Here is a 26,867-nt window from a genome sequence, read left to right as displayed (position 1 = left end):
TTCATGTTTTTTTAAAGAAAGATGAACTTGTCCACATTGCTTGCTGAAAGGGCAGATCCACTGGCACTAACAATGTCTCCTGCTGTGGAGAACACCCTCTCTAGGGACAGAGGTAGCAGATACAGCCAGGTACCGCTTTGCTAACATGGCAACATAAGGAGATTTGGCGTTTGTAATAGCTTTGGCTCGGTCTGAACTTGTTGCGAGTGGTGGAGGCTTAAATGCTAGCGGGAGTTGGGTTAGCACTTCAGTCTTTTTTCTTTTGGTACCGGTGATATTCACGTTCGGGTGATGCCTTTTCAAATGATTGTGCAAGTTTGATGTATTGCCAGCCGCGTAACCAATTTTAGTTGAACTATGCCGACAAACAGCTTTGGTTCGGTCCACCTGTCTTTGTCCGTCATCCTTGTACGTAACTGTGAAACCAAAATGTTCCCAAACCGGAGACTTCAATGATGCTGGAGGATTTTCGAGCTCAACTTTATCTGCGTTCGCCAGTTCGACAGTTCCTCAAATTACTGACTACATTTGAACGCATCCCTGTGACAAGCTTTCATAGTATGCCTCTCGTCCAATGAAATGACTTGCTCGCTCTATGACGCGTTGAACCCAATGTGAGCAAATTACTGTGAATGCTGCGACGCAGCACCAGAGATAACTTCCAAGAAGTTGTTCACTTTCTCAATTTTTTACGTTTAACGCTATATTTGTTCCGTACACTTCGGTACACACGTGGACCGAACCGAAGGGCCCGTACCGAATAATTTTGGTATGGGTACGTGTACCGTTACACCCCTGACGCGCACACACACATGTATTCAAACACACACATACATGCTTTGCTACACTTTTAAGCATCACAGTTCCACATAATGATGTGAGGACCCCTTTCTGCTGTTGACAGATCAAAAGTTTTAACACAGTAATGAACACACACACACACACACACACACACACACACACACACACACACACACACACACACACACACACACACACACACACACACACACACACACACACACACACACACACACACACACACACACACACACACACACACACACACACACACACACACACAGCGCTGCCTACTAATCTGCAGCCTTTAATCCGAGGGTGCGCTTCATTGGCTGAACTCTGACAGCTCTGAGGGGAATAACCTCTCAGAGTATTTATAGAGAGACTTAAACACAGCAGAGGTTTCAGAGAGGAGGGGGCTCTTTAAAGTAGAGACACTACATACTGATATACACCTGAATATCAGCAGGAGAGGGCTCTTTAAAGTAGAGACACTACATACTGATATACACCTGAACATCAGCAGGAGAGGACTCTTTAAAGTAGAGACACTACATACTGATATACACCTGAACATCAGCAGGAGAGGACTCTTTAAAGTAGAGACACTACATACTGATATACACCTGGACATCAGCAGGAGAGGACTCTTTAAAGTAGAGACACTACATATGATATACACCTGGACATCAGCAGGAGAGGACTCTTTAAAGTAGAGACACTACATATGATATACACCTGGACATCAGCAGGAGAGGACTCTTTAAAGTAGAGACACTACATACTGATATACACCTGAACATCAGCAGGAGAGGACTCTTTAAAGTAGAGACACTACATACTGATATACTCCTGAACATCAGCAGGAGAGGACTCTTTAAAGTAGAGACACTACATACTGATATACACCTGAACATCAGCAGGAGAGGACTCTTTAAAGTAGAGACACTACATACTGATATACACCTGAACATCAGCAGGAGAGGACTCTTTAAAGTAGAGACACTACATACTGATATACACCTGAACATCAGCAGGAGAGGACTCTTTAAAGTAGAGACACTACACACTGATATACACCTGAACATCAGCAGGAGAGGACTCTTTAAAGTAGACACTACATACTGATATACACCTGAACATCAGCAGGAGAGGACTCTTTAAAGTAGAGACACTACATACTGATATACACCTGAACATCAGCAGGAGAGGACTCTTTAAAGTAGAGACACTACACACTGATATACACCTGAACATCAGCAGGAGAGGACTCTTTAAAGTAGAGATACTACTGATATACACCTGAACATCAGCAGGAGAGGACTCTTTAAAGTAGAGACACTACATACTGATATACACCTAAACATCAGCAGGAGAGGACTCTTTAAAGTAGAGACACTACATACTGATATACACCTGGATATCAGCAGGAGAGGACTCTTTAAAGTAGAGACACTACATACTGATATACACCTGAACATCGGCAGGAGAGGACTCTTTAAACATGTTTAACAAACTCTAAGAAACAAACAGAACATGACTGCAGATACATTAAGGGGCTGCTGACCCAGAACAATATTTCCTGAGTTTCCCTCTATTGTCCTCTACCAGAAGTGGATAAACTGGGTCAGTTGTGTGTAGGTTGATCTCACACACACACACACACACACACACACACACACACACACACACACACACACACACACACACACACACACACACACACACACACACACACACACACACACACACACACACACACACACACACACACACACACACACACACTGCAGTGACCTGGATACTCTGTGCTGTTAAACGGCGTGCAGAGGTGGAGGACAAACCGGAGGAATATGAGCTGGGGGACAGTTAGCAGACTGGGCTGCAACTTACAGAAACCTCCCAGTGGTGCAGCCTGGGAAACGCTGGTTGAATGAGGTATACATCCAATAGAATATAATCTGATACTGCCAGTAGGCCAATCTCTGTATACTTACCTACGCAATCAAATTGATGAAGATGCCTGCCCGGATCTCGACAGCGTCACAGATACCTGCCCCTCTCTGGACCCGCACTGTCAATCGTCTCAATCAACATCGAAGGTTTCTACGGATGCAAGGCAGAGATACTGGCAACGATGACCAATCGTTTTGACATACTCTGCATGCAGGAAACCCACATCGGCCCTGCACAACACCGACCTACCATCCCTGGAATGAAACTGGTCGCTTAGACCCAACACAGACAGTATGGATCAGCTGTTTTCAGCAGACCAAACCTCAAGATTGAGGAAGTCTGGACCCATACTACGGAAGGAAACATAAAAACCATCACAGTTGCCCTCCCAAATGTCTACAAACCACCCGCAACCCCTTTCCTGTACACAGAACTACCAGAAAGATGCAAGAGGAGATTCCATATCAGCATCGGCGACTTCAATGCCCACAGTACATCATGGGGCTATGAGAACAACAATCAAGATTGAGATGAAGTTGAGACCTGGCTTGAGTCCAAGCGCCTGACCCTAATCCATAACGCTAAACTACCCTTCCACAGCGCCAGATGGAAACGAGGACACAACCCAGACCTCGCCTGTGTAAGCAGTGACATCGCATCCAGAACAGAGAAGGAAGTCCTGGACCCTATCCCCCATACCAAGCACCGGCCAATTGCCATTACCGTTAGATCCGCTCTCCAAGCAACGACTGTCCCATTTCGCAGGAGGTTCAACCTACGGAAAGCCGACTGGTTGTCATTCCAACAGGAGATAGAGCACTCCATATCTAACATACCACCACTTCCCAATAACTACTCCAACTTCACAGACTTGGTAAAAAGGTCAGCCAGACGCCCCATACCCAGGGGATGCCAGACACAGTATATTCCTGGGCTATCAGAAACATCCAGCGACCTGCTGAAAGCCTATTATGAGGAGTATAATAAGGATCCTTTCTCCTCTATCACCATGGAACTTGGAGAGACCCTGATCAGTGAAGTTGGGGAAGAACGAAGGAAAGTCTGGAAGGAAATGATAGAGAACACCAATATGACAAATAACAGCAGGAAGGCCTGGGCTACAATCCGCCGTCTTGGTGAAGACCACACCACCCATAATAACAACGGTCACAGCAAACTCGGTTGCATCACAGCTGGTGGCCAACGGCCGTAACCAACACCACCGCCAACCCACAGGAGAACACCATCGCACAGTGGTATCAGACCAACCACAACCAGCCAGCCCTCTCACCAAACCCTTCGACATAGAAGAACTCAAAACGGCAATGGGTAAGCTGAAACCCGGAAAAGCAGCAGGGATTGATGACATACTGGCAGAAATGATACAGCACCTGGGACCTAACGCAAAGACCTGACTCCTGGAGATGCTGAACACATGTATGGCACAAACAACATCCCTCATGTCTGGAGAAAGGCCAACGTGGTTGCAATCCCCAAACCCGGCAAAGACCCATCATCCCCAAAGAGCTAACGACCCATTTCCCTCCTCTGCATCACTAACAAGCTCTACAAGAGGCTGCTACTCCAACGCCTCATGCCACTCAGAGACACCAAGCTGACTAAAGACCAAGCTTGTTTCCGTCCTGGCCGCTCCTGTGCTGGACAGCTACTCAACCTCACCCAACACATTGAGGATGGGTTTGAAGGAAAACAAATAACTGGAGCAGCATTCATAGATCTTTCTGCTGCCTATGACACTGTCCAACACCGTACAGTGGTCAGGAAACTACTGGACATGACTGGTGAGCTGCATCTGTGTCAAGTCATCAAAAGCCTCCTCAACAACAGGCGCTTCTACGTCCAGTTAAATGGCCAGAGGAGCAAGTGGAAAGCCCAAAAGAACGGCCTCCCACAAGGTAGCGTACTGGCCCCCCTCCTGTTCAACATATACACAAACGACCAGCCATTACCCCCAGAATGCCAGCGTGTCATCTACGCAGAGGACCTCTGCATCACCACCCAACAAGTAGACCTCCAGAAGATTGAGCCTGTCCTTGAAAGTGCCCTCCAAGAAATGTCAGGCTACTACAATGACAACCACCTGAAACCCAACCCATCAAAACCCCAACTATGCAGCTTCCACCTGAGGAACCGAGACGCTAAAAAAGAACTGAGCGTCACCTGGGATGGCCACAAACTGTCCAACCACACGCATCCCATGTATCTTGGTGTTATACTGGATAGGACACTCTCTTTCAAGAAACACCTGGAGATCACCAAAGCCAAGGTCAACAGCCGCAACAACATCCTGCCAGTGTGCGAAAAAGTACACGTCCCACCGTCCGGGACATGTTATTTACAATATCGGACAAGTAGATATTTCAATTGACTTGTCCGGCGGACAAGTGACGTTTTTCGCCCTGATTTATTGATAAATTCAGTTTACAGAAGGCAGAACTCATTCGCAAATTGTCAGTGTCCGCCATTGTTTGTTTAGAAATGTTAGTTTCGGTTCTGCTTGTCGATTCCTAAGGGAATGCATCTCGCCGCTTTCTGTACAGTTAGGGCGGGGCGGGGCAGCGCTGGAAGTGTAGCACAGTGGCAGGGTTGGGAAGCAAAACTCTGTTCCGAGTAGGAACAAATAACAATTGTCCGGTACCGGGATTAATAAGAGTTGTGGGGACAGGAGGCGAGGCCGAGCCCCGCGGACCACAGCTCTCTCTCTCTCTATTCTCCGGATCAGCTGTTCGCTGCATGGTGCAGCTCAGCGTCTCTCTCTCTTTCTACACACAGCGGATCCGCTGCCCGTTTAACAGCCTCATCTTTTTCAAACTTTCTTATGTTCTTTCTCTAATACGTAATGAAGGTTATTAAGCGTTTTAGCTCCTGTGTTGTTAATATTGACCGCCATTTCCTTTATGAAGTGAAGCAGCCTCCCTGTGTCCTCGCGCTGTCCTCACATCCCCGGACCCCCAGACTCGGAGGAGCACAGGGATGTCAGTATTGTTTATGAAGCAGGGTATAGAAAGTAGATTATTGAAATGAAAATACTATTTATTTACTTTTACAAACAGTGAGCAGCTGGGCAGCTGCAGCATGTAATACACATGCGTAAGGACATGTGTAAGCGTGCAAGCGTCTTTGAGTTGTAGAAAAGCGCTAGGCCTTATTATTAGGCTACTAATAAGTAGCCTAATAATTAATTATTACTTATTATTATAAGCTATTATTATTAGCCTATTATCATTATATTTAAGGCCTAGCGCTTTTCTACATAGGCAGGTATCAGGCAGGTTGCAGTGTAACATCAGAGGAGACTGGGCCAATTGTACATTCTCAAACTGCACCACTTAGAACTAACTAAATAATGAAGAGATTATTTTTATATAATTGTATTCAATAACCATAAGAAATTAAACAGTATGAAGTGATTTGTAAATAGGAATACAGATTTGACTTAATGTTTTCATAAATATATTTTTCTCCCACTTTATCATGGGACTTATTTTTACCCTCTCAAAGAACCGAAAATAACCAGAATCGAAAAGCAGAACCGGAATCGTTCGAATCCAAACGATACCCAACCCTATGTGTGAAAATGTAAAATACGATGGCGAAGAAGAAGATTCCAGTGGCCCCATTTTTGTCCATTCTGGACAAGTGAAAAATGTATTCGGACAAGTAAATTGCCAAACTCACTTGTCCATGGACAAGTACTCTCTAAAAACTTTTTCTCACACTGTCCTGCGCAAACTAGTGAACTCCAAGTGGGGCGCAGATCCACCAACAATCCGTGCAACTGCCATGGCCCTGTGTTTCTCTACAGCAGAGTGTGCCCGCTCAAGCTGGAGCCGATCACGTCACACCAAACTGGTCGACACAGCCTTGAATGCCACCTGCCGCATCATCACGGGATGCGTTAAGACAACACCTGTCCCGTGCCTCTACGCGCTAGCCGGCATCTCTCCCCCGCTCATCAGACAACTAGGTATCGCTCAAGATGAACGGAGAACACAGGAGACAGACATCAGACACCCCTTGCATGGCCACGTAGCACCCCCACGCAGGCTCCGATCCAGAGCCAGTTTTGTGCAGACAGTCCCTCCAGAAAACCAAACAAGCAGCAAGGACCAACATCTGGGAAGATGGATGGCAACGAAATGACACACGAGCTCTTGAATGGCTGGACAGAGGAATCACACCAACGGAAAGCCTCGCTAGTGGCCACGACCTTGGCTGGACAACCTGGAAGTCACTTAATAGACTGCGTGTGGAACAGGGGAGGTGCAAAGCACTGATGAAAGTGTGGAACTAACTACACCACAGAAGACACGTGCAGCTGTGGATCAGTGCAGACAATGTCCCACCTACTGGAATGTGCCCCATCAGAACCTCCCCCATCAGCTGGGCCTGTGCCCGATACTGGCAGAATGACATCTGAGATTGCTACGGACTCGAAGAAGAAGTTAGCAGACTGATGGCTTCCTGCACTACGTTTGACTGACACTACGTCACTACGTCTGGCTGACACTACGTCACTACGTCTGACTCACACTACGTCTGACTGACACTACGTCACTACGTCTGACTGACACTACGTCTGACTGACACTACGTCACTACGTCTGACTGACAATATGTCACTACGTCTGACTGACACTACGTCTGACTGACACTACTTCTGACCGACACTACGTCACTACGTCTGCCTGACACTATGTCACTAAGTCTGACTGACACTACGTCTGACTGACACTACGTCACTACGTCTCACTGACACTACGTCTGACTGACACTACGTCACTACGTCTGACTGACACTACGTCTGACTGACACTACGTCACTACGTCTGACTGACACTACGTCTGACTGACACTACGTCTGACTGACACTACGTCACTACGTCTGACTGACACTACGTCTGACTGACACTACGTCACTACGTCTGACTGACACTACGTCTGACTGACACTACGTCTGACTGACACTACGTCACTACGTCTGACTGACACTACGTCTGACTGACACTACGTCACTACGTCTGACTGACACTACGTCACTATGTCTGACTGACACTACGTCTGACTGACACTACGTCACTACGTCTGACTGACACTACGTCCCTACGTCTGACTGACACTACGTCACTATGTCTGACTGACACTACGTCTGACTGACACTACGTCACTACGTCTGACTGACACTACGTTTGACTGACACTACGTCACTACGTCTGACTGACACTACGTCACTACGTCTGACTGACACTACGTCTGACTGACACTACGTCTGACTGACACTACGTCACTACGTCTGACTGACACTACGTCACTACGTCTGACTGACACTACGTCCCTACGTCTGACTGACACTACGTCACTATGTCTGACTGACACTACGTCTGACTGACACTACGTCACTACGTCTGACTGACACTACGTCTGACTGACACTACGTCACTACGTCTGACTGACACTACGTCACTACGTCTGACTGACACTACGTCACTACGTCTGACTGACACTACGTCTGACTGACACTACGTCACTACGTCTGACTGACACTACGTCTGACTGACACTACGTCACTACGTCTGACTGACACTACGTCACTACGTCTGACTGACACTACGTCTGACTGACACTACGTCACTACGTCTGACTGACACTACGTCACTACGTCTGACTGACACTACGTCTGACTGACACTACGTCTGACTGACACTACGTCACTATGTCTGACTGACACTACGTCTGACTGACACTACGTCACTACGTCTGACTGACACTACGTCTGACTGACACTACGTCACTACGTCTGACTGACACTACGTCACTACGTCTGACTGACACTACGTCTGACTGACACTACGTCTGACTGACACTACGTCACTATGTCTGACTGACACTACGTCTGACTGACACTACGTCACTACGTCTGACTGACACTACGTCTGACTGACACTACGTCTGACTGACACTACGTCACTACGTCTGACTGACACTACGTCTGACTGACACTACGTCTGACTGACACTACGTCACTACGTCTGACTGACACTACGTCTGACTGACACTACGTCTGACTGACACTACGTCACTACGTCTGACTGACACTACGTCTGACTGACACTACGTCTGACTGACACTATGTCACTATGTCTGACTGACACTACGTCTGACTGACACTACGTCACTACGTCTGACTGACACTACGTCTGACTGACACTACGTCTGACTGACACTATGTCACTATGTCTGACTGACACTATGTCTGACTGACACTATGTCACTATGTCTGACTGACACTACGTCACTATGTCTGACTGACACTACGTCACTACGTCTGACTGACACTATGTCACTACGTCTGACTGACACTACATCTGAAATGCAGCGTGCGTTGAAAGACAAGGCATGACCTGGATGTTATCCCAGTTATATTGCGGTGAAATATTTACCTGGGGAGCATCACTTCATGTCTGTGGATACAACAACTCTTCACACGGTACACCCTTGTGCTGCCTGGTTGTGTATTTATTCCCGCTGGTGTAACACAGATATGACGGACACACATGATAATTGATGTCCTGCCTCACCGAGAGGAGGTGGCTCACACACACACACAACACACACACACACACACACAGCACACTCGTATAATCTGCAGGACGTGAATCATGCAGACTGGCAGACGGCAGCCTTTGAAAGAGCACCTTCATAAAAGACGGATTAATGTGTGAATGGATGGGGGGGAGCCTCTTTATGAGTGGGGGGGGATCTATGGATGAATGGGTGACTCATGACATCCTGATCCGAAACACAAATGTGAAACAGGCTTGGAGACGAGCGTTGATGACACATCGTCACAGGAGAGTTTTACTTCCTGAGGCTCTGCATTAATTACCATGTTTTTAATATGCAGATATGACGGCTGCTTGTCTGCTCACTATTTCAATCTCAATCTTTATTTATATAGCACATTTAAAACAACCTCAGTTGACCAAAGTGCTGTACAGGGAACACAATAGGAGTCAAATAATAACACAATCCTTAAAAACAAGATCAAAAGCAGAATGAAAGTCCGCCTCAGACCGACTGCATCACAGCAGCTCATTGATCTGGAGATCTTTACATGAGGATCAATAGAGCTGAGGAACACAGAGGGACTCCTGATCAATATCATGGATAAGTGATTATCGTCATAGCAACACTCTTCAGATCGTCTAACGCTGCTAATCTCTGTTTTACATGTGAAGAGTTATTCATTTCACTCTTTAAAGATTGGAGCCCTGCAAAGTGAGACATGTGATCACATGTTAGAATAAGGTGTGTGTGTGTGTGTGTGTGTGTGTGTGTGTGTGTGTGTGTGTGTGTGTGTGTGTGTGTGTATGTGTGTGTGTGTGTGTGTGTGTGTGTGTGTGTGTGTGTGTGTGTGTGTGTGCAAGTGTAGACCCAATGTAAACCTATGCTGCATGTGTGTTTGACTCCAAGCCAGGAAACAATGTCACCTATAGTCAACACACCCACACACCCACCCACCCCCACACCGACAACACATACACACACACACACACACACACACACACACACACACACACACACACACACACACACACACACACACACACACACACACACACACACACACACACACACACACACACACACACACACACACACACACACACACACACACACAGCTGGTGTTTGTCTGTGAGATTCCACATGCCAGCTCCTCTCCTCTCATTTCCTCGACCTCCTGTGTTTGTCTGACGCTCTAAAAGCTGTCGGCCAGGTGAAAGAGCCGAGCTGCGGTGTGAGTCAACACACGCATACAGACACACACTCTCGCACAGACACACACTGACACACACACATACAGACACACACTGACACACACACATACAGGCACACACTGACACACACACACACACACACACACACACACACACACATACAGGCACACACTGACACACACTGACACACACACACACACACACACACACACACACACACACACACACACACACACACACACACACACACACACACACACACACACACACACACACACACACACACACACACACACACACACACACACACACACACACACAGACACACACACACCAGAGTCAGTGTCCTTCTCACACAGCGACACACTGAACTGCAGCGTCTGCTCTCTGAGTGTCATTTCTCCAGTTTCTTCCTCTGAGATACTCAGCAGTTAATATTTTTTATTTAACAACGCTGCATGCTAATACGCTCAGAAACACTCACACACTTTCAGATCAGATGTGCGTGTGTGTGCTTTTACACTGCATGCCAGATAAACCCTGAAAACATGAAGTCAGCACTTTATTCAGATCTATCTGACGAATCCTCAATCTGTCCAGAGAGGAAAACCAAACATCACTCAGATATCTGAGAGTCCCACACACACACACACACTGAGCGGTCTCCATGGTTACTGCTGTTTGTGGTGAATTCCTGCATGTCCGTGGAGCTGCAGGCCTCGACATGTGGGATGTTTCCAGAGACAGACTGTATTCAGAGACTCTGCACTCAGCTTTACTGCTGCTCATAGACGGATAAGTCTATAGAAATATAGACTTAGTTCACTTTAGTTTGTCATTTTATACCACCATAATGATATCATATACAAGACTACATCAAGCTTATGGTTTGATATGTTTTCATGTCTTCTTTATAACTGCACAGTTATTCTGATTATCTATTCGTCGACTGTAGTTGATCATCAACTGAGGTCACTACGAGAACATCAGACTTCCGTCAAAGTCAACTCGAGTCGCTTTAATAAAAGTGATGGTTTGTCCTCTGGAGAAAATGAGCTGGAGCAAACCGATAACCAGGATGTATTGTTCGGTAGACAGATCGCTGGTTTCTGAGATTACACAGCTCCATGTTAATGCTAACGAAGTATAAATCAGTGCCAGCATGCAGTTGGCGGGAGGTTAGAAATCAGTCGTTCTTCTCACGGTGTTTCAGGAGGAATTCCTCCGTGGTCGACCGGGCAACTCAGAGCGCGTCCAGAAAACCAAGCAGCCAAAACAACAGGGCTAATAAAACTGTCCACCAACACACAGCTAATAATGCAGAACTAATGACACACACACACACACACACACACACACACACACACACACACACACACACACACACACACACACACACACACACACACACACACACACACACACACACACACACACACACACACACACACACACACACACACACACACACACACACACACACACACACACACACACACACACACACACACACACACACACACACACGAGCTGGAACAACAGAGGAAAGCTTTCGGGAAGCAGAAGCAGGATCTTGATGGAAGCTTTGTTTTTTAGAAAGCGTTTCTGTTGAGGAGTGTTTTTGCTTCACTTTGTCAGGTTGGACCAACCACTCGATCTCTTTTTAAATGTTTGGAACTAGTTTGCCGTCAGAGATTTGAGGAGAGTGAGACTTTATGCTGATGATACAGCACTTTACATTTCAGTTCACTCAATAACTTCAACACATCTTCATGTAGGGGAACTAGTGAATGGGGTTCAGACCCCCCAAAGGGAGGGGTCTTCCTGTTTCTGGAAATGATTTACCAGCAGAATAACCAGAGTTGATTCTCCTGCTGAGACCCTGTGGAGCAGAAAACTGACGTCCATCAAAGCGTCTTTAATTACAGCCACTAAGATCACTCTGATGGGTCTCTTCAGTGAATTATTCATATATAGGCAGCTACATGAAGTATTAAACACTGTCGGCTGGCAGGAGGTACCGCAGCATCAGGACTAAAATCACCAGATTCAGATACAGTTTCAGGTCTAAAACCTCCAGACTCAGAGACAGGTTCAGGACTAAAACCTCCAGACTCAGGGACAGTTTCAGGTCTAAAACCACCAGACTCAGGGACAGTTTCAGGACTAAAACCACCAGACTCAGGGGACAGTTTCAGGACTAAAACCACCAGACTCAGAGACAGTTTCAGGACTAAAACCTCCAGACTCAGAGACAGTTTCAGGACTAAAACCTCCAGACTCAGAGACAGTTTCAGGACTAAAACCTCCAGACTCAGGGACAGTTTCAGGACTGAAACCACCAGACTCAGGGACAGTTTCAGGACTACAACCAACAGACTCAGAGACAGGTTCAGGACTAAAACCTCCAGACTCAGGGACAGTTTCAGGACTAAAACCTCCAGACTCAGAGACAGGTTCAGGACTAAAACCTCCAGACTCAGAGACAGTTTCAGGACTAAAACCTCCAGACTCAGAGACAGTTTCAGGACTAAAACCTCCAGACTCAGAGACAGTTTCAGGACTAAAACCTCCAGACTCAGGGACAGTTTCAGGACTGAAACCACCAGACTCAGGGACAGTTTCAGGTCTAAAACCTCCAGACTCAGAGACAGGTTCAGGACTAAAACCTCCAGACTCAGGGACAGTTTCAGGACTAAAACCTCCAGACTCAGAGACAGGTTCAGGACTAAAACCTCCAGACTCAGGGACAGTTTCAGGACTAAAACCTCCAGACTCAGAGACAGTTTCAGGACTAAAACCTCCAGACTCAGAGACAGTTTCAGGACTGAAACCACCAGACTCAGGGACAGTTTCAGGACTAAAACCAACAGACTCAGGGACAGTTTCAGGTCTAAAACCTCCAGACTCAGGGACAGCATCAGGACTAAAACCTCCAGACTCAGAGACAGCATCAGGACTAAAACCTCCAGACTCATGGACAGCATCAGGACTAAAACCTCCAGACTCAGAGACAGCATCAGGACTAAAACCACCAGAGTCAGGGACAGCATCAGGACTAAAACCAACAGACTCAGGGACAGTTTCAGATCTAAAACCTCCAGACTCAGAGACAGCATCAGGACTAAAACCTCCAGACTCATGGACAGCATCAGGACTAAAACCTCCAGACTCAGAGACAGCATCAGGACTAAAACCACCAGAGTCAGGGACAGCATCAGGACTAAAACCAACAGACTCAGGGACAGTTTCAGATCTAAAACCTCCAGACTCAGAGGCAGTTTCAGGTCTAAAACCACCAGACACAGGGACAGGTTCAGATCTAAAACCTCCAGACTCAGAGACAGTTTCAGGACTAAAACCACCAGACTCAGAGACAGTTTCAGGACTGAAACCTCCAGATTCAGGGACAGCATCAGGACTAAAACCACCAGACTCAGAGACAGCATCAGGACTAAAACCACCAGACTCAGGGACAGCATCAGGACTAAAACCACCAGACTCAGGGCCAGTTTCAGATCTAAAACCACCAGACTCAGGGACAGCATCAGGACTAAAACCTCCAGACTCAGGGACAGTTTCAGATCTAAAACCACCAGACTCAGGGACAGGTTCAGGACTAAAATCTCCAGACTCCAGAGACGCAGAAATCAAATTTAACATGCCACCAAGAATGATTATACGACTAAAATATTTCATTAAATAGGCAGAAATGCTTAAGGTTTTTGTCCTGTCTTCTGCAGATATCAGGAGAAAAGAGTGAATGGAGAAATTGTTAGCCTCAGTGAAGTCTGTCAGCAACAAAAAAGCGGCATCAAGAAATATGGAAGAACTCAAAAAGGAGATGTGGCAAGGGACAGGGCCAATAATGCTATGTCCTTGAACTAACTCCACAGTCACCTCAGGCTGATGATCAACCTTCTGACCGTGAAGAGGTCAATGAAGTCCTAGTACCTCTTTTATGCAGCACACCAACATATTCCCCCAATGACATGGCTCCAATAAAACCCAAGGGATTCAAAAGAGAATCCGCTGTCAAAAAGCAGCTGAAGAAGCTATTGATTCAAAATAAGAAATGACTCAAACCAGTTAAAGCAGGAAAACGAAAAGCTGAGAGGTTTAGACGGCAGAATCAACGCCTCATACAGACTAGTGTTAATTTTGTTGACTAAAACTATGACGAAATATGTTCGTCAACGACCTTTTTTTCCATGACGAAAACGAGACGATGACGAGACGACACCGACGTCAGTAAACATTAACTGTTACGAAATCATCATGCAATATCGTTGACGAAAAGTGACGAGAGGAAAATGTATTTTACTAAATAAAAACTATGCCAAAATCTCTTTACTTTCGTTGACGAAATATTATCAAACATTACGTTACATCTCTGATAGTCAGTTTTTCTCCCAGCAGTTCCATTTCCGGTGCTGCGGCTGGGCAGCAGCTGTGTGTCCGTGCTGCGCGGTGGTACATTTGAATTACACCGGGCAGCGGCACACTGTGAACTGTCGGGAAGACTCGGGTCTAACTCGTGGTCTAACTAACCTTACTTAACAGAAAAGGAAATGGCAAAAACAGGGCTTGGGAGCAGTGGTCGCACTCGCGTTAACCGAATAGCCCCTCGTCAGCGCGAGTGAGTGATAAATTGTGCACTCGACGGGTAATAATGGATTATGACGGAAATGTTACGATCTTGTCCGTAAAAATGACTGATAAAGAAAAAGTTTAAAGCCACCACTGCTTGAGAGAAGGAAACGATGTGATATTTGGGCTCATTTTCGCTACAATGAGGCGTTGAAAAAAAGTGAACGCATTGTTTCATCAGAAGGGAAGTAATGTGGCCATAACACAGCTGGTAAAAACACCACAATCCTGACCAGATACTCTCTGCAAAGCTTCTTAATCATTCAACCTGTGTTTTCATCAAATAAGGACAAGATATAATCTTATTGTGAAATAAGTTTGACTAAAATGACGAATTATTGGTTTTGGCTAGACTAGTTTGACTTAAATGTTCTGTATAATCTGATGACTAAAAAACGGTTTTCATAAACAAAAAATAGACTAAAATAATTAGTTTTCTTTGAGTAAAATAAGACTAAAATGCTCAGACTTTTAGTCAACTAAATATTTACTAAAATATGTACTGTTTTAGTCAACTAAAATAAGACTAAAATGCTCAGACTTTTAGTCGACTAAAACTTGACTAAATGAAAACAGGATGAAGGTGACTAAATATGACTAAAAAGGAAATGTACCACAGGACTAAGACTAAAACTAAATAAAAAGATAGCTGACGGAATTAACACTAATACAGACATGAATGTTTGTTGGAAAAGTCCCACAAGAACAAAACAGTCCAAACAAGGATACATTGCTGGACAAAGAAAAACAAAAGTGGAGTCCTTTTTGACTAGAGATGAGAACAGCAGACTTCTTCCTGGGAAAAAATACATTATTGGTAGGAAAGAAAAAATGCAGAGGAGAGTACAAGCAAAATCTTTAGTTGATTTGCACAAAGAGTACAACCAGACATGTTCAGCACATCATGCAATATCATGTAGACAGTTTGTACGATATAAGCCATTCTTTGCCACAGAAGCCCGATCAAATGATCGTAATACATGTGCCTGCCACCAGCAAGAAAACATGCGGCTCCGAATTGACAGCTTGTCAAAGAGGGGTGTACTCTCCTCAAAAAGCCTATCATATCTCCTCTCAAGTATTAGTTGTAATACTGAAGACTTACATTGTATGAATCCAACATGCACAAAGTGCTGCCATGATGAAATCAAGCTTGCGGCTTATAACCCAGATAAGCGAGCCAGACGGGAACACTGGACGAATGGAGACGTGGTGGTTGGGAACAAAGCATATAAAAACTGGGTAAAGGAAACAGAAAATGGTATAGTGGCAAAGCGTGTTGAGGAATTCAACAGAGAGTTGGACGCCACCAGGCCCAGAAATTCAGACAACTGAACAAAATAGTTCTACATGTTGACTTCTCTGAAAATGAAGTCTGTAAATTGAACTCAGAGATTCAATCATTTCATTTTGGAGGAAATCGCCAACAGGCATCCATCCACACAGTAGTGGCTTACACATCAACAGGTTCACAATCGTATGCCACAATCTCTTACTCTCTCAGCCATAATGAACGGGCTGCGTGGGCCCATATCAAACCTGTGATACAGGAAATTATGCAAAACTCGATCCAAAAGATTGACACGCTCCATGTGTCAAGTGATGGTCCAGTCACACAGTATCGAAATAGGGCAAACTGTTTCCTCCTCAGCAGTGTACCCTATACCTGGGGGCTCAAGCAAATCACTTGGAATTACTCACGAGACCCCACGGTAAGGGTGCACCTGATGGAGTTGGTGGAGCTGTGTCCATTGGGGGAAAGACTTACAAAATCCGAAGGACTTGTATGAATTTCTGATCAACAGAGAAGTCGAGAACATCCGAATCAAATGGATTGATGAAAGTGACATTAACGTCTTCAATGAAATGTTGCCACCAGAAGTTCTAAAAGTCCCCGGGCTTCTTAAAACAAACCAGATACTTTATTTCTGTCCAGGAGAGATTTACTACAGGGATCTGAGCTGCTTCTGCCAATACCCAGAGATGTGTGAATGCTTCAAACCAACTAAGATGAGGATGGACGATTCTTCAAATGCAAATTCTGATCACCTGCAGCCAGACAGCATCCAGAAGACCTATGCTGAGTCCCAGTACTGATGGAGAAGAATGAAGAGTATACTGTGGGAAACAAACTATTTGTTGGTCGGATCACCAAGCTACTTCTTGACAACATTGAAATCAACAGCATGGTGCAGCATGGAAAGAGAAATGTATTCAAGTAGCCTAATAAGCCAGACTACATTTTCTACCACAGAGAACAAATCGCCAGTGTCATCTCCGAGCCAGAGCTCAACCAGCGTGCTGCACAGCTCACCAAACATGACTGGTTACTATTCAATGAGATCTGATAGATTGTAGAAACATGATGCGAGTCCCAAGCACCAAAAGCTACAGTATGAGCTTGTGGACATTGTTTCACCACTAGAGTCAAACTACAGGTGTGACTGAATTCTACTTACCAATGAATGTGTTTATCTTTACTGAATGTTTTTATTGATGAGTTTTATCAATTGTTCAATGAATTTTACTGAGAAAAGAAATTGGTTATCTCTATTGAATGTTACATGAATGAACATTAATGAGTTTCATGGGTGAATTGTTTAATGAATTGTTTTGAATGTGTTTCAAGCTATCCATTGTTATTCACATTTCCGTGTATGTCAATGTTATGATGTGACATGATGTTATGATGGCTATTCCAATCATTTTTTTTTAAATAGCACTGTTGGTTAGGGTTCGGTATCATTTGAATTTCCACGATTCTGATTCCGATTCTACTTTTCGATTCCGGTTCTTAACGGTTCTCAATTCCGATTCTTTGAGGGGCAGGGTAAAAACATTATACATGCTTCTTCCACCAAAAACATTACATGTATTCGAGAAACTTTTACACAGGTTAGTTTACAGTAATATTCACATTAACCAGTCTGTTTATATTCACTGCTATGTAACTGTAACCTGAGAACCACTGAAGCTACAACAGTGCAAATGTCCAACTTTTAAAGGAAACACCCCCCCCCATTTAAAAACAGTTCTTGTTGAGAAAAAACAAGCATATCTGCCTTCTCAGGCATACCGGAAATAAATGTTTGAACATTTTAAAGTAAAATGCTTCAATCTGGTGCACTTGATTCAGAATGACTAGAGACTAAATCTAGGGGGTACAACTCTAAACACCCATATGAAAAAGATTAGTTTACATTTTAATAATTAAATAAGTATGTGAACATAACCAATAACCTACCATAGCCAATAACAAATACATGTAATGTATTTTATTTGTGTTGTTCATTCATATCTTATTTTACTATTTGATTTATGCATATTTTTTTATCTCTCCAGTTTAAAACGATATGTCTGGTTTACTGTCCTATAGTAAACATCGGAATGATTTCAAACCTGTTTTATCCCAATAATTATAAAGGAGAGCCTTGGAAATATGTGTTTACATAAATTGTGACCAAACCGTTTGAACTTAGACTAAAGTGAACTATCTAAACACTCAGAGTCCTTTACCTCACTGAGCTGTAGTTATCAGCCTCTCAGTCTGACTGGAGAGGACTCTCCCTCCACATCATTGTAGAAACATCTTCTTCTTATATCCGTTAGCGCAGCTAGCACCAGATGCTAATAACAACAGCGCTGGTACCGGTGCACCCTCTCTCTCTCCCTCGCTCACTCGCACTTTGGCTATGAGCTGCGGGTGACACATAAGCCAAGTTGATAATGGTTGAGCATATTTCTTCTCTGTCTGACCATCTCTGAATTATTATCATTATAAACATAACGTCACACCAGGAGACCATTCTTAGGACTTACACACAGAAAAGTTCATATTATATCAAATAATTAAGGGAATAGATTGGGTCTCACAACGTTTTGAGTTATTCACGTAGTAAGTAATACAGTGAGATGTAATTTGAGTAACATTTCAGAAACAAATATAATTTGACTTTTGCTTTCAGTCCACGTCAACTATACACATCTCAAAACATTCTCTTGCACTATCTTATCTTTTGTATTTGTTGTATGTCCTATATATATCCATGTTGCTCTGTTGGAGGAGGACTTCCGTTGCATCAACACATCTACCACACACACACACACACACACACACACACACACACACACACACACACACACACACACACACACACACACACACACACACACACACACACACACACACACACACACACACACACACACACACACACACACACACACACACACACACACACACACACACACTTCTGTGTTCAAAAGATGAAAACATGAAAAAACATGAAACTCTGAAATCCTGCAGGAAGCAGAAGACCTGTGTATACATATGGAGTACATATACTACAAATACTACATACAGTATGTACTAAATATACTACAGATACTACAATATATATTACAGATACTACATATGTACTACATATACTACAGATACTACATACAGTATGTACTACATATACTACAGCTACTACAATATGTATTATAGATAATACATACAGTATGTACTAAATATACTACAGATACTACAATATATATTACAGATACTACATATGTACTACATATACTACAGATACTACATACAGTATGCACTAAATATACGACAGATACTACAATATGTACTACAGATACTACATATACTATGTCTGCAGTGTGTGTGTGTGTGTGTGTGTGTGTGTGTGTGTGTGTGTGTGTGTGTGTGTGTGTGTGTGTGTGTGTGTGTGTGTGTGTGTGTGTGTGTGTGTGTGTGTGTGTGTGTGTGTGTGTGTGTGTGTGTGTGTCATGCTTATAGCGGTGTGTTTTTTATATTGTATCCGGTGAAAGTTGTCTGAGTGAGTTTCGTCTTTATCAGCTTCATCCTCACACACTTCTAACTCATGCACCCACACACAAACACACAAACACACACACAAACATTGAGTGGAGGCGGGTCCTGCAGCTGTGAGGGAAAACAGCAGAAGATTAGACACAGTGTGTCTACAAAACACACCACTACCAACATGACGCATGTTTACACACACACACACACACACACACACACACTCTGCGGACCATCAGCTTCCTACACACACACACACACACACACACACACACACACACACACACACACACACACACACACACACACACACACACACACACACACACACACACACACACACACACACACACACACACACACACACACACACACACACACACACACACACACACACACACACACACACACACACACACACACACACACACACACACACCTCAAAAGGTATTCAGTGTGAGATCAGAGAGCTGGTTGTCACCTTTTATTAAAAATAGACTTTCAGGGTTATTTAGAACCAGGAAAAGACCTGTGTTAGAGAGTATCCGAGAGTATCAGAGAGTATCAGAGAGTATTACAGAGTATCTGAGAGAATCAGAAAGTATCAGAGAGTATTACAGAGTATTACAGAGTATCTGAGAGTATCAGAAAGTATCAGAGAGTGTCTGAGAGTATCAGAGAGTATCTGAGAGTATCAGAGAGTATCAGAGAGCATTACAGAGTATCTGAGAGTATCACAAAGTATCAGAGAGTATCAGAGAGTATCCGAGAGTATTACAGAGTATCAGAGAGTATCAGAGAGTATTACAGAGTACCCGAGAGTATCAGAGAGTATCAGAGAGTATCCGAGAGTATCAGAGAGTATCAGAGAGTATTACAGAGTATCTGTGAGTATTTCAGAGTATCTGAGAGTATTACAGAGTATCAGAGAGTATCAGAGAGTATCAGAGAGTATCATAGAGTATTACGGAGTATCTGAGCGTATCAGAGAGTATCAGAGAGTATTACAGAGTATCAAAGAGTATCCGAGAGTATTACAGAGTATCAGAGAGTATTACAGAGTATCAGAGAGTATCAGAGAGTATTACAGAGTATCAGAGAGTATCAGAGACTATTACAGAGTATCAGAGAGTATCCGAGAGTATCAGAGAGTATCAGAGAGTATGAGAGAGTATCAGAGAGTAGTACAGTGTATCAGAGAGTATCTGAGAGTATCAGAGAGTATCAGAGAGTATTACAGAGTATCAGAGAGTATCAGAGAGTATCTGAGAGTATCAGAGAGTATTACAGAGTATCAGAAAGTATCAGAGAGTATCAGAGAGTATTACAGAGTACCAGAGAATATCAGAGAGTATCAGAGAGTATTACAGAATATCAGAGAGTATTACAGAGTATCTGAGAGTATCCGAGAGTATTACAGAGTATCAGAGAGTATCCGAGAGTATTACAGAGTATCAGAGAGTATCAGAGAGTATCTGAGAGTATTACAGAGTATCTGAGAGTATCAGAGAGTATCCGAGAGTATTACAGAGTATCAGAGAGTATCAGAGAGTATATGAGAGTATTACAGAGTATCAGAGAGTATCCGAGAGTATTACAGAGTATCCGAGAGTATTACAGAGTATCTGAGAGTATCCGAGAGTATTACAGAGTATCCGAGAGTATTACAGAGTATCTGAGAGTATCAGAGAGTATCCGAGAGTATTACAGAGTACCAGAGAGTATTTGAGAGTATCAGAGACTATTACAGAGTATCAGAGAGAATTACAGAGTATCTGAGAGCATCTGAGAGTATTACAGAGTATCCGAGAGTATTACAGAGTATCAGAGAGTATCAGAGAGTATCCAAGAGTATTACAGAGTATCTGAGAGTATCAGAGAGTATCCGAGAGTATCTGAGAGTATTAAAGAGTATCCGAGAGTATTACAGAGTATCAGAGAGTATTACAGAGTATCTGAGAGTATTAAAGATTATCAGAGAGTATCAGAGAGTTTCTGAGAGTATCAGAGAGTATTACAGAGTATCAGAGAATATTACAGAGTATCAGAGAGTATCAGAGAGTATCAGAGAGTATTACAGAGTATCTGAGAGTATCCGAGAGTATTACAGAGTATCCGAGAGTATTACAGAGTATCTGAGAGTATCAGAGAGTATCAGAGAGTATTACAGAGTATCAGAGAGTATCTGAGAGTATCAGAGAGTATTACAGAGTATCAGAGAGTATTACAGAGTATCTGAGAGTATCTGAGAGTATTACAGAGTATCCGAGAGTATTACAGAGTATCAGAGAGTATCAGAGAGTATCCAAGAGTATTACAGAGTATCTGAGAGTATCAGAGATTATCCGAGAGTATCAGAGAGTATTACAGAGTATCTGAGAGTATCTGAGAGTATTACAGAGTATCAGAGAGTATTACAGAGTATCAGAGAGTATTACAGAGTATCAGAGAGTATCAGAGAGTATCAGAGAGTATTACAGAGTATCGGAGAGTTTCTGAGAGTAGCAGAGAGTATCAGAGAGTATCAGAGAGTATTACAGAGTATCAGAGAGTATTACAGAGTATCAGAGAGTATCAGAGAGTATTACAGAGTATCAGAGAGTTTCTGAGAGTATCAGAGAGTATTACAGAGTATCAGAGAGTATCAGAGAGTATCAGAGAGTACTACAGAGTATCAGAGAGTATTACAGAGTATCAGAGAGTATCAGAGAGTATTACAGAGTATCAGAGAGTTTCTGAGAGTATCAGAGAGTATTACAGAGTATCAGAGAGTATCAGAGAGTATCAGAGAGTATTACAGAGTATCAGAGAGTATTACAGAGTATCAGAGAGTATCTGAGAGTATCAGAGAGTATCAGAGAGTATTACAGAGTATCAGAGAGTATCAGAGAGTATTACAGAGTATCAGAGAGTTTCTGAGAGTATCAGAGAGTATTACAGAGTATCAGAGAGTATTACAGAGTATCAGAGAGTAGTTGGACTGGTCTCTATAACACATTCTCTCAACCCGCTCAACCCAAGATTTTTCTCTTACCATCGATGGCTCCATTGTCAGCCCCTCCACTCACATCCGTAACCTTGGCATCATCCTCGACCCCTCCCTCACTTTCCTCCCTCACGTTAACCAGGACACAAAAAACGCTTTCTTCCATTTAAAGAACATCGCCCGCATCAGACCCTCCCTCTCATCGACCGCTGCTGAAACTCTGATCCATGCCTTTATAACATGTCGACTGGATTACTGCAACAGCATCCTTTTTGGATCACCTGCATTCACACTAAAACAACTTCAATATGTCCAAGACTAAGCTGCCCTCTTGCTCACCTCCACCCGACGCTCCGACCACATCACCCCTCTCCTCCATGACCTCCACTGGCTCCCCTCAACCCTCTCCTCCATGACCTCCACTGGCTCCCCATCAAACAATGCATTGACTTTAAAATATTACTTTTCACTTTCAAAGCCCTCAACAACCTTGCCCCCCCCTACCTCTGTGACCTCATCCAACGACACATCCCCAACCGTCGCCTCAGGTCTGCTGAAGCTAACCTACTGCAGCCCATCAGGACAAAGCTCCGGACCTGGGGGGACAGGGCATCCCCCCCAACCCACACACACACACACACACACGAATGCACACACTCACAATCAGAGACAAGAGTGGAGGAAAGGAGGAGAACAACAAAGTGTAAAAAAGTCAAACAAATCTGCATTATTGCCCCGAGCTCTGCTGTCTGCCCGTATGTGCCCCCCACCCCCCAGTTTCAAATTCGTTTATTATTATTTTTTAAACGTAAGCCGTTATCGTCACGGGAGAAGGACACACACATCCTGCCCAGGTGGACGCGCGCGAACGCCACCACGAACGTAGCGTGCGCATTCTAAAAATAGCTCACAGATGGTGAGCAGGTAACGCGGTTTTGAACTACAGTATTGAATTTGACAGAAAACACCAATGAAACGCCAGCAGCAGAATAGTCTAATGAGTAAGGTGAAAACAAAGACCGGAGATGTGAGTTGGTTTATTCAGTAAATTAGCTCAGGATAATTGGATGTTCTGTCTACACCTGTTGATGTGAGGCTAATGCAGGATTTGCTAGCTTGATGCTACCGGCATTTAGCGGCAGTGACTCAACAAATTGCCTCTAAAATGTATCGTCAGCAATGTATGACAAGCAGACTGCTTGTTTAATGTTAGACTCACACCAATAGCTCAATATGATCATAACAGATTGCTCTCATATCAGAGATCAGATGAGGTGGAGCTGCCTCCAGCAGTAGAGGATGAGGCAGAGAGAAGCAGCAGCAGCACAGGGCAGCAGCAGGTATGTTATATGCTGTAGTCAGGTGATTTAAATGTATCAACGAAAGGAAGAAGTGTAGGCTACATGATAAGAAGGGAATACAGTTTGAATTAAAGTAATACAGTGTAACACTGTACTTTATTACTTTTTAATGTACAAATACTTTGTTACTGTACGATATCAAAAACAATAATCCACAGCTCCTCTCTGCTCCAGAGGATAACAAAAAATGTGGGTGTCCCGAAAAAATGTTCGAGCAGCACCCTGCCAAGGCATTAAACCTAGGGGAAACACTGCAGGGCCTTCGCAGCAGCCTCCCCCACACTCTGGAACCCCCTCCCCAGCCACGTCAGATCCGCCAACACTCTCACATCATTCAAACAATCCCTCAAAACTCACCTTCTCACTCTTGCCTTCAACTCCTAACCACTAACCCCTCGCCCTTATTCCACCTAGTTTGGCACTTTCTACTTTTGTTGTTATTTTGTTTTACTTGCTTGTAAGCGCTTTGAGCACCAGGAAAAGCGCTTTATAAATGTAATGTATTATTATTATTCATTATAGGTCCATGAAGCTCAATGAGCTGTGCACTCTAACATCAACATGTAGTGATTTGATTTACTCCTCACTCCTAAACAAATCCAATATCTGCAGGTTATCATCCACTAATGGATTATAGCTGCAGCTGTGTATTCAAATAAAGCAGAAACGTTACAGACTGCATACAGACACATGTCACAGTGTGTGTGTGTGTGTGTGTGTGTGTGTGTGTGTGTGTGTGTGTGTGTGTGTGTGTGTGTGTGTGTGTGTGTGTGTGTGTGTGTGTGTGTGTGTGTGTGTGTGTGTGTGTGTGTGTGTGTGTGTGTGTGTGTGTGTGTGTGTGTGTGTGTGTGTGTGTGTGACACAGACAGACCTATGCAGGCTGTCTAACGTCTCCATGGCAAAGTCTACGTGAGCAGAATAACAAGGAGGGGGGGACTTCACCTCTACAGAGGAGGTGAGACACACACACTCACACACTCCTCACACACAAACACTCCTCTCTTACTATCTGCACATACTTTATTGCACTTTATTATTATCACTATGTGTTCGTTCTGCACTGTAGGTATTGGATAAATCCAGATGTAAATAATTAGGAGAACAGAAATAAAGAAGCTGGAGCTGACAGCAACAACAGCAACAACAACAACAACAACAACAGGAGGAGAAATTAAGATAATAATCCAACATAATATTTATAATATTCTCATCCAGAGAGAGTCCAGCAGGTCACGTGACTCCACACCAAGTTTGGCCTCACAGAGAAAAAATAGTCCGGACAATGAGGTCACTGAGACTCAGTCTGGGGGGGGCGGGGGGCACAGGAGCCAGGAATATAACCCCCCCCCCAGGACTACATGCACCTGTTCACACACACACACACACACACACACACACACACACACACACACACACACACACACACACACACACACACACACACACACACACACACACACACACACACACACACAGGGTATTTTTAGGAACAGCCGCTGTTTTGCCCACCTCCCAGCGCTGGAGTTGCTGCAGACCCTCAGACACCCGGTGATCAAACCAAGCGCAGCTACACAAGAAACTCCAATGTCTCATCATGTAGACACACACACACACACACACACACACACACACACACACACACACACACACACACACACACACACACACACACACACACATATACACACACACACACACACACACACAGCGGAATAGAGGCAGGTTTTAGCAGAGGCTGACCGTGGAGCTCCTCCATCATGTAGAGACATTCTCTCACACACACACACAGAGAGAGAGAGCAGAAACTGACCGTGGATCTGCTTCGGTTTCTCCGTGATGTTTCGGGGTAAATCCTCCTTTCCGTGCCGGAGGAAGAGAGGCTGTTTTGCGGCTGCTGCTCCCCGCTCTCCAGGATCTTTGAGGCGGATAAACAGCGGCTCTGTGCCCGGTGTCGGAGCTCCGGTTCTCCCTATGTAGAGGACCAGGGGAACGGGCGGAATCCCGGAGGAGAAACGCTGCTGAAAACCGGGAGGAGGAAACGAAGGGTGGAGTATAAAAAAACGGAATCACGGTAATCTCAGTATTCTCAAGGATCCTCGGCTTCACACGACCCGCACGGCCGACCTCCTCTCTCTAATGTCGGATACAGCAAGGAGGAGGAAGAGGACCTCCACCCGGAGGAGGAGACAGAAGAGAGTCACTCCTCCCCCAAATACTGCCTCCCCAAAATAACTGCCTCCCCCCTTTTAAACACCTCCCTTCATTCACTACATTCACCTGAGGACGAGTATACTGAGGAGTATACTGAGGAGTATATGAGGAGTATATTCTGAGGAGTAGGCTACATATGCTGAGGAGTATACTGACGAGTATACTCCTCACTATACTCCTCATATATATACTGAGGAGTATACTGAGGAGTATAAATACTGAGGAGGATATACATATTTGTTATTAGCATATTTTATTTAATATAACTACTTTTGTTTATATGTTT

General features: G+C 44.2%; 1 protein-coding gene across 1 annotated transcript in view; it reads right to left on the bottom strand.

Annotated features, from left to right (window-relative positions):
* dag1 (dystroglycan 1) overlaps positions 1 to 26,540 on the bottom strand; it is a 56,352-nt gene extending 29,812 nt beyond the window's left edge. Inside the window, exon 1 of the mRNA XM_079681396.1 lies at positions 26,181 to 26,540. The gene's annotated coding sequence lies outside the window, so the exon portion shown is untranslated. The remainder of the gene's footprint in view (positions 1 to 26,180) is intronic.
* Between the last annotated feature and the right edge of the window lie 327 nt (positions 26,541 to 26,867).

The sequence above is a fragment of the Notothenia rossii genome (assembly GCF_949606895.1).
Source record: "Notothenia rossii genome assembly, chromosome: 5".
Classification (NCBI taxonomy): Eukaryota; Metazoa; Chordata; class Actinopteri; order Perciformes; family Nototheniidae; genus Notothenia; species Notothenia rossii.
Note: the sequence above shows the minus strand (reverse complement) of the source record. Positions and strands in the feature narration are given on the sequence as shown.